The following is a 10,479-nucleotide window of genomic DNA, read 5'->3' as shown; positions in this document are numbered from 1 at the left end:
AAATGTCACAAGCAAGACCTACTAAACTACGTAATCTCGTGCCGATGAAAAGAAAGCGGACAAAAAGGAAGACGTTTTTTATACCCTTCCAGAGCGAAAAAAGTCGTTATTATGGCTATTTTCATTTTTGATGTTAAGATAGCAGAGAAAGACAAAACAAATGTATTAAATAGTCCCTTTTAGCGTCTACCGCGGTGCAGTTGATGATGATGATGTAGCCTTCCCTTTGTAATGGGCGGGCGCCTACCAAAGGTGCCCTGGCTGGATAGACACACGCACATGGAGGAAGGAAAAAGAGAGGAGAGGCCCTTTCCACACAAATGGGAGAAAAATGTGGAGGAAATCACGTGGTTTTTTTCGCGATCGGGAGGCCACCTAGTCCGGGCAGCTTAGCAACGGCGTCGTAGTTGCTGCTTGCAAACCTGGCGGTAGCAGACGGTCGCGGCGTAGCAGTTGCGGTGCGGCGTACTTTTCTCAACTGCTCGAGTTTATTTTTTATCGTGCTCACAAGCTTACGTTGGCTCCGTTCACTCATATCTCAGGCGGAATTCGCTGCAAAACTCTCGTTGTTGCGTGCATTGATTTCAACGTGCTCGACCACGATCGCACGGGCATTTCGTCAACTGCGTCGACGTCACTGCTCGGAGCCGTCGGGAGACCGCCGCTGCTTACTGAGGAGCACTCGCGCTGTTCGTTTACCAGTGATTCAATACGCCGTGCGCTAGAGAGGTCGTCGGCGTATTGCGCGGACGTTTCGCGTCCTGTGCGTGCAGTGTGCGTGTGCCATTCGCGCTCCCGTTTCCATCGGCAGTGAAACCTCGTTGCTATTAGGCGTGCTCTTGCAACGCTCTAGTGATCGTCACTGGTGCTAGTGTAACTATTTTCGTTTTTCGCGATTGCGCTTGTGTGAGCAGCGGGGGCCATGACATCAGTGGAGGGCGATACTTTAAAGGAAGCCGCTGCGCTCGCTTTGCATGCTTGCACGCCCCTGTTATACGCCGCCGGTAAAAATGAAAAGAAAGAGACCCTGCGCTTAAACAATACCTTAGAGTTTTTTTTTTCTTTAATAAAGGCGAAGGGTTAGTTTTGTTCACTGCAATATCTACATAAAGATACGAATGCACACAGAATGCCGAGAACTTCATTTGTAAAAAACATTTATTTTCTCACAAAAAACAACTCGCACGAAAAAATGTGGCTATTTACAATATCTTCACATCATATACAACAACACAAAAGCTTCTGCTCTATAACAAAGTCATTAACTGCAAACAAATGACATTTGTCAAGACTTCAACCCCATACCCTGCGCTCGGCTGCAGGTCCTTTAAAAAAAAGCACTTTTTATTTTCGCGATACCTTCCTTTGAGGAGAATGCAAAGGATTAAAAAGTAAACTGACGTAAAAAGGTCTGTTAATAATGGGGTGAACTGTGCCTAGAATTAAAAGGAGTGCCATACGCCGTGCGACGGTGAAGAATAAATGGGCACTCTTATTTTCGTTTCCAAATTTCGTTTCCGCATTTATTTTCGTTTCCATTATTTTCGTTTACAATAAATAAATAAAACATGTGCCCCCCTCGAACAAAATTTCTGGCTACACCACTGCTCGTGTGGAATTCGCGCGGCTAGGGGCCCGCGCTTCTCGCGTGTGCTTAGTTGTCCTTCGCCCACCGCAGTAATTGAAAGCTACGGTCACTTCCCGTGCTTACAAGAGTTGAGGAACAGGGAGGAGATTTTCGACACCGGACGAATGCCCTTCCCGGGCATCGGTGGCCGTCGTGTGGTTTCGCGCGACGAGGGGCCCACGTTTCTCGCGTGTCCTTCACCTCACCCGGTGAAGGCTAATTTCGAGCGCTGAGCTAAACAAGCAAGTGTACTAGTTTCATCGAATGCAGCCTTCAACTTCAGAGTCCCAGGGACGGGCGTTGCCAAAGGGGGGCCACCGCAGATAACCACCGCAACATGGGCCACCGCAGTAATTGAAAGCGAAGGTCACTTCCCGCGCTTGCAAGAGCTGAGATAAGTATTTTTCTCGGCTGCTACTAATTGTGACCAGGGCCGAGCAGTTGGAGACGGCGCGGAGACGACGCAGTACGAAGCAGTAACTGAAAGTAGCCGCCTGTCTCACACGGGTATTTCCGCTTTATTAACTTTTCCGCTGACGAACACCGGCATAGGGCGCCCTAAACCAGCCGGTAAGCAGCCAAGCGCCACTATCGCGGGGATCTGTGCCCCTGCGGCAGCACGCTCCTTCGTTGGCTTTGAAACGCGCGCGCAGTTGTCTAGGGCGGGACTTATGCGATGACGTCAGCCCGGACAAGATGGCGCCGAGCTGGTTTCCGGCTTCACAAAATGTCACGTGACGGCCTCTCCTCTCTTTTTCCTTCCTCCATGGTACCACATTGGTATATTAGCTCTATGCCACATCTATTCATCTATCCACCCATTCATCTATGGGTGGATGGAAGATAGGAGCGTCCCCTTTGAAACGGGGTAGTGGCAATTACCACCATGCTCGGCATGGTGGCAGAAGTGCAGCGCCGTCAGCTTTAGAAACTCTATGCCATAGAGTTTCGTACTATTACCTTGAGGGAAAGCTGGCAGCCCATCTACAGGAGTTTGCATGGAGGCCCTTCGAGCACTTCAGCCACCATGGGCGCTCAAAGCATCATGGGGCGGTGAGCTACGGACTGCAGAACTACAAATTTCAGCCAAAAAATAATAGAAAAATAAAGCTGTTCGATAACTACGAATGTCGTAACATTAAATATCTTGTTTGTAAATTACAACAAACGAGCAGAAAAGCATGTAAATGCAAAGTTTGCCCAAAATAAGAGATGGCTAGCAGCCATATGATGACCGTAACAAGAGGCGGACTTTTTAGCGAATGAATGAAGCGTCCTAAACTTTGGCGCGAGCAGACGACGCATGCCAAAACGTTCGCTCTTACAACGCTTTTCCGCCCTTAATTTCAATATGGAGCGTCCAGCCTGGGCATAATAATGCACGTAGAGCATGCTGACCTTTTTTACGACTTCATTCGCGCGTATTAACATATTAAGAGCGAATTTAAGCTTGGCAAATCCGCATTTCAAGCAGAGCGCCGTACACGCGCATCTCGCCGAACGACCCGGAAGATGCCAGAAGTCAGAGTACCCAGCATGCCTTGCGGCTCGTTCAGATTGCACTACAAAAGCTAGCTAATATTTCGTAATTAACAGGCGCATTTTTAAAATTAAAGGTTTAAAAAAAATGTTGTTGCTTGGATACTTTAAGAGGTTTTTTTAATGGCATTTCGGAAAAGTGAAACCTTTTATTGCGTTGTGCGTGTCGTTGCGTTTTCACTACTATGGCTTTTGCACACTGCGTTCGCGCGAAAGGCGTCTGCGCACACACGAACCAACGTTACAGGTTGGCACGAACAGCGTTTTTGGAATAGTGCCACTCCGTATTCCCGAAAAAATATGACTGTCCGCCACGTGTACCAGTGCTGCGAAGCCTTTCGGTTTTGGTTCCCCGTCTCCGCAGACTATGAGGATTTCCAAATAATTCTGACCGAATCAGGCGAGTATCCCACCTAAATGTAGTATAAGACAAAACTGACCACAAAATGTAACCTCTCGTGCGGTTAGGCCGAGAGAATTTTTTTTCGATTTTCTCTGATTTACGCAACAGTCGGTACAACTTTTGGCCAAAAAATAATGCAAAAAGAAACGCTGTTCGATAATCAAGAACATTCAATATTCTGTCTGTAAGACGCACTTTTAGAAGTAAATGTTTTCAAAATAAAAATATAGGTGGTGTCCAATCTGAACGAGCCGCAAGGCATGCTGGGTACTCCGACTTCCGGGTCTTTCGGCGAGATGCGCGTGTACGGCGCTCTGCTTGAAATGCGGATTTGCCAAGCTTAAAATCGCTCCTAATAAGTTAATACGCGCGAATGAAGTCGTAAAAAAGGTCAGCATGCTCTACGTGCATTATTATGCCCACGCTCGACGTTCCGTATTGGAATTAAGGGCGGAAAAGCGTTGTAAGTGCGAACGTTTCGGCATGCGTCGTCTGTTCGTGCTGAAGTTTAGGACGCTTCATTCACTCGCTGAAAAGTCCGCTTCTTGTTGCGGTTATCATATGGCTGCTACATAGTTCTCTAATATATATTAGAGTACATATTTCCTAGAGGTTTCGCGCTTCCAGGCGCTGAATATATGGACTACCAGCAACCGCAGCCTAGCATTACGTACGAGCGCACATTGTAGCAGGGTGGCTACGACGGCAAGGAGCTTGAACCGTGCAAATCCGCGGAGGACTTTCGGTACTTTTTCTATACACGCCGCGGTGGCCTAGCGGTTAGGGCGCTCGGCTACTAAGTCGGAGGACCCGATCCGGGACTCGGCGGCCGCGTTTCCGATGGAGGCGAAGCGCGAAAGGCGCCCGTGCGCTGCGCGATGTCAGCGCACGTTAAAGAACTCCCGGTGGTTCCAATTAATATGGAGGCCTCTACTACGGCGTCCCTGATTGCCCACGTGTCGCTCCTCCTCTCGAAAGTCTGTGAACTTATCAATGTTTTACAACCTTAGCAAGGGGCACAATCTGTTTTATTGTCGGTTCCTGTACTTGTCAGCTTAATTGCTTTCGTTGCATATTTGCTATGCTTTATGGAATAATTACTGCAGAAGCTGGCATTATTAACAACTCTGTCATGTGATTTAATTTTAGTTGAACTGTAATGCAAAAATGCAACTGCATTACAAATGTGTTGAATTTTCAGCACTACTGTAGTCTTTCTGCCTGTACGAATTATGCCCCGACAAGCATGCACCGAGACTTTGTGGCTGAAAACCTCCACTTATGTGCGCCAAGAGCCCAGATGGGAAGTTACATGGCAGCTATTCCAGCAGTGAGAGGCGTCCACTTACTGCAGCTTTGGTGGATGCACAAGAACTTTTCTCACAAACAAAATTGACTATGCATAGTTATGCACTGCAACTGCACTGCAATGCATTTCACACCCTGCATGGTGGTGTGGGACATTACAAGCTATTTACATTTAACTTGCACCTCTGAATGTTAAGAATTTCTGTACTCGATTTCCCGATGCTGGTTGCCGCTTTAGATAGATGAAAAAAATGTACAAAAATAAATGCTTTGTTTTGTGCCATCTCTTGAACATTCACTAGCTTCAAGGATGTAAAATCAATGTCGCTTCCCATGAAAGCAGAGGAGAGCCTGTAGCCATTTTGCTGTCGTGTACTTCGTGCTCTGAGCCTAGTTGAAGGAGAACCACCAGCCTGTGTACAGACAGATGTCTCCAATGATTGGCACCTCAGCTGTTGATGCCTAGCTATGTATAGAAATGTGGAGATGTACAACTTACGCACTGTATGCACAATGTTCAAGGTAAGGTAGGTAAGTAACAACACTAGCAGCTAGGCAAAAGATGAGCTTGCCTTCTGTTTTTCCTAATAAAAACCTAAAGCCAAAACAAGGCATCAAAGCCTGCTACAGAGCTTCACTACAGGCACCACAACACGCACTACAGCACTTGTCTCTTCTCCTTTCTTTGTTTGTGTTTGCATGCTTTGGTGCTGCTCCTTTTCTTAGATTCAAAACGCACCAACTAGCCCCAAAAGAAGTTTTATTGAATGTAAACAAAGTCAGACAGGAGCCAAAAGCAGAACAAGCTCTTGACGTGGGCAGCTTTACTGTTGAACTGCAAGAGGAGCAAGTTTCTCAGCTATTAACGAGAAACTCTTCTTGTCCTGTAGGTATAACATCATATCTCAATTGTCTTGCAAAACCTTTTGCAGCGCATTTTCTACAGCATGTAATAAATGAGTTTAATGCAGGAGATCTTTGTGACAAATAGTAAATTATAATAAATAGTATGGTCGAGCGTAAAAAAAATATCATGCTTCAGCTTTTACAGCACACACAGAAGCTTGATACGAGTTGTTTTCAGAATCTTCTACAAGTCCCTGTTACAAAGTCTTGTGCAATGTTGAACAAAAGGCGTTTGCATCCAGTTTTAGCTTTGGCGTTAACAATGCGGCACAGCTTGCACATTGATAAACCATCCCTAAGACACTAGTGATACCAAAAAGGCTGGAATGACTGAACACAATGCGTTCCTTGGCTTTTTAATAAAAAAACGTAACTTTATAGCATGATTATTACTCTTGATCGTTATGAACCCAACGACCACTAGACCAGCCTCTGCCTTCCTTGTAGCATCTTGCACTTCTTGAAATCACCAATGCACCTCTCAATTAGTCAATCATTAAGTGCAATATTACTACATGCAAGCATGCAATGCATCACATATGCAAGCTATAGATGTAGACATTTATTTACTTCATGTGCATGTTCAGCACATAAACAGTGTGCGAATGACACTTTGCTGCACAGTGAGAGTTCAGTATTATAGCATTTGTCTCAGACGTCAATTCTACTAAGTTCTGTACAATGAAAGGTGAAAAACAGCTAGGCTATGTTGGCTGCCATTTATTTTTAATTGTGTTATCCTGAAGTGAAGCTTTTCCCAACTTACTGACTCAGAGTATGAAAAGAAAGGCGGTTAATAATTCTTATCACTTTCTAATGCGATCACCTCGCCTGTCAGCCTCCTTCTCCGCACACAGGAAACGAAGAAACATTACTGCAACATGCGGGTCCACACAAACAGGGAACTTATGTGTAACAGGTTGCTTAATTATAATTTTCGACACTTGCTGCGTGCTCATGTCGACTAGTGTTCTGGTGAAAACGTGTTTCAGTTTGAGCATGAAATTAGCGAAAATGGCCTCATAGAACAATTTAAAACTCTTACAAGTGCTCGTAAACATGCCTTAACACTGCGACCAGAGCAGTGCCAGCGAACCAGATGCCGCCGTACGTGTCCGCGGTGTCGCCGTTTCGACAGCTGACGGCAGTAACAACACACGCCTTAAGTATTAGCTATGAATTCGAGCTACTCGCATTCAGCGCAAATGTCTAGGAATAATCGTACTGTCCTTTAACATCTTAAGTTGTCACGCTGTACAGACGGAGGCCGAACAGCATATATTTGTAAACATAGCCCGCGCGGTGCTGCCGCCGTCATGTGAGAACGGTTGTGGCACATAGCCGAAGTCTTCCGAGCGAGAAATTGGTGCTCTTTAAGGAGATAAACAACCTACTTTACCGAATTCTTCAACTTCCACAACGCTCTCAAACTCTGCCGCCAACAAAATGCTCGAAGCGCAGTATAGGGTTGACCGTCGCAGGCAGTCTGCCAGCGGATCGCAACGGCGCACTGTTCTTGCCGTTCCCTGTACTTGCTGGCACTCGGAACATGTTGCATTCCGTTGCAGTGAAGTTTCTGCAGGTTGTGGCAGCGCACAACATCCTTTTTCCAGCAATGTGAGCGCCAGTATTAAGAAAAGAAAGACCGAAACCGCACGTCTGCAAGCAATTCCTACGCAAACCAAACGACAGAAAAGACCCGGAAGTTCAAATTCACGTGACAAAGCTGCGCCGTGACGCAATGTCCGCCGTCAGTTGGACACCACCTATTGTTGCTTAAACATTTGGGAGATTTTTTAATGGCTTTTCAAAAAAGAGAAACCATTTATTGGTGTCGTGCGCTGTTGAGTTTTCGCTACTATGGCGTATGTACACTACGTTCGCGCCGTCTGCGCGTGAGGCGCGCAAACAAGAAGCGTTTTTGGAAAAAAAAAAAACAATTTAGTAGTACCACTCTGTGTTCTCGAAAAAAAATGATGCTTTGAGCGTCCATAGTGGCTAAAGTTCCAGTGACTTTAATAGTGGCTGAAGTGCAGCGCCCCCAGCAATTTTTAAATATTATTTGAAATTATAGGGACCATATGCAAAGCTTATAAATTTCACTGAAATATTCACAACCACCACCACTATACAGATCTGTTTCAATAAACTATGACCATCAAAGTCATTTAAGGGTCCCTTTACTATTCCTTGCAGGCAAATGGCTGCACAGGGTTAACATGTTCTTGGTTTTAAAGGTGTCCCTTTGAAGAAATGTTCATCATAAACCACATATATCAGACGACACTGCTGGTTTCAGAGCAGCATTCTTGAAAACTTGCAGGTGTTCTTGGACAAGGTGATCGTGTACACTGCAGCCAAGAACAAGAGCCTCATCGATGAGGTAGAACACAAGCACTTGACTGTAACAGTGGAGTAGCTGTAGGCATAAAATAAAACCTACACTCACTTCAACAGCTCGATCCTTTGCAAAATGGTTCCTTGGGAGATTTTTGGTGTTTGAATCATTTAGTCTGTTTAATGGCCCTAGAGCATCAGCTTTAGTGGTTTATATGCCTAACAGTTCATGTTGTTGACCTCAGTAGACATGGCACATACCCATGCAAGGGGATTGGCCAGGGTTTGGTGGTAAATGTCAAGGAAAATCACACAGGTGATTTAGAGGAAAAGAGAGACATGAGGCGGAGAAGTAGAATAGTGAAATGACACAAACTAGAAAAAAAGAACTGAAGACAAAAAAATAAATGAAAGTACAAGAAAAAGAAAAAAATATTTTTAGACATGATGAAGAATTTTGAACACAGTTAGCGAGGTAACCTTCCAGCTGCAATAATGTAGTCGTGAAGGTATCCGCAAAACCTACTTAACACGAGTCTCTTGGTGCTCGCACCAAACGAGAGAAGAACTGGGAGTGGCACACGGAGCCCTAACCTCGAGAGAGGCACCTCCTGATAGGTCATTCTCTGCAGTGTGAACCGCTGGCAAGAGAGGAGGAAATATCCTATTGTTTCAGGTTTCCTACATGTGTCACAAAGGTTCGTCACAGGAAAGCCGTATCTGCATAAATACAAATTTAGGCGAAGGAGCCTGCACCACAAAAGCATCATTGACACCTCACACAACCTTGATTTACATGACCGGACATTCCAAAGGCACTTTAATTGCTAAAAATCTATGGTATTGAGCAACAGATCACGGAGAGAAGACGGACGAACACGTCCTTCTATGAGTTTAACTGAGTTTAAATCAAGTATACCAACTAGCCCAAGAACTAACTCTACTGAAGATCATGGAAGCTGGCTGAGACATGTTGGCACTGCTGAAAATGGGAATCTCCAATAGAATGAAGTGAGTGACGGGATATATTACAGGGACAACGTGACCCAGCCGACCTTGCCAATAAATCAGCCATCTCATTAAAATAGACATCCAAATGACCAGGTACCCAGACAAAACAAACTTCTCTCACCAAAACAAACTTCTCTCACCATGTGTGGAAAAAAAAAAAAAATCCAAAGGAACAAACCTAAGGCAGCCATTTCTTTGCAGTTTCTCTTCATTTTTAAACGTACAGTCGGGGACAAAAGTCTCCGGACCACATGTTCCTCAAACGAGGCTTATAGCTCTTATATCAGAGAGCGGCTGGAGACCGCACTTGTGGAGATGGAAGAACAAAAATTTACCTTTCACCTCCACAAGTGTGGTCTCCAGCCGCCGACTAATAGCAGAGCTATCGGCTTCGTTAGAGGAACACGTGGTCCGGAGACTTTTGTCCCCGACTGTACCAGTTAGCAAAATAAACTGATTAAATTTAAAGCATCATCAAAATATAAGTCACAAAGCATAGCCTACAAGCTTGCATCTGCCAAGCTTTTGTGGCACATGTGCTGCACCTACGCAGCAAGCGCCAAGGAAGCTCAAGCTCGGCAGGAAGAACAGCTGCATGAGCGCACTGCAGCTACATGCGTGTTGAAGTGTTAACCATGGCCATTCAAAAATCACACAGAAACGCCACCCTTCAACATGTTTCAGCTCCCTCGACACCACCACCAAGGAAAACAACAAAGTAGGGTTGCGAAGTGAGATGCTTGGGTCACTGCGACTGTGTGTGTGTATGCACGCATGGACACTCAGGCTGGCATAACGTTTAACATGCTACGATTTGAGAGTCATGTAGGCTAGTGAGTGAAATCGTATGAAATAACCTTCCAATAAACTCAACGACACGACATGATTTGTGTTGAAAGCCGAGGTATTTCAAATGCATCTCGTAGGTTAATAGCTTTGCTGGTTGGGTCTTAGGGTTTGCAATGACACCCCTTCGTTTTTGATGCGATTCTGCATTGTGTGGGACAGTGTGTTTCTTTAAAAATGACTCTACATCAGCCAAATTTTGAAAACGTGTTGCACAAAGCTGGACAAGTGACAATATTGAATTTTCTTGTAATGAATCTGAATGCCAACACAAGCAAGGCATTGTTATATACTAGTCAAATTCAATATATGAAGAAGTTGGAATTTCTGGTTTAAGATGGGGTGAGACTTTGTTCTATAAAAAAATTTGATTTCGAGATTTTGAGACTATCTGATAGAGAATTTCTTTATATTTCAGAAAATACATTACACTTGAGTATTTGCGATTTCAAAAATACTTTCTTGGCCCTTTATGATCGTTACGCCAAATGGAAAAGTGGTG

This window comes from Amblyomma mixtum, chromosome 1 (assembly GCF_055824585.1).
Source record: "Amblyomma mixtum isolate Tamu chromosome 1, ASM5582458v1, whole genome shotgun sequence".
Classification (NCBI taxonomy): domain Eukaryota; kingdom Metazoa; phylum Arthropoda; class Arachnida; order Ixodida; family Ixodidae; genus Amblyomma; species Amblyomma mixtum.
The sequence above is the reverse complement of the archived record's forward strand: the minus strand, read 5'-3'. Positions refer to the sequence as shown.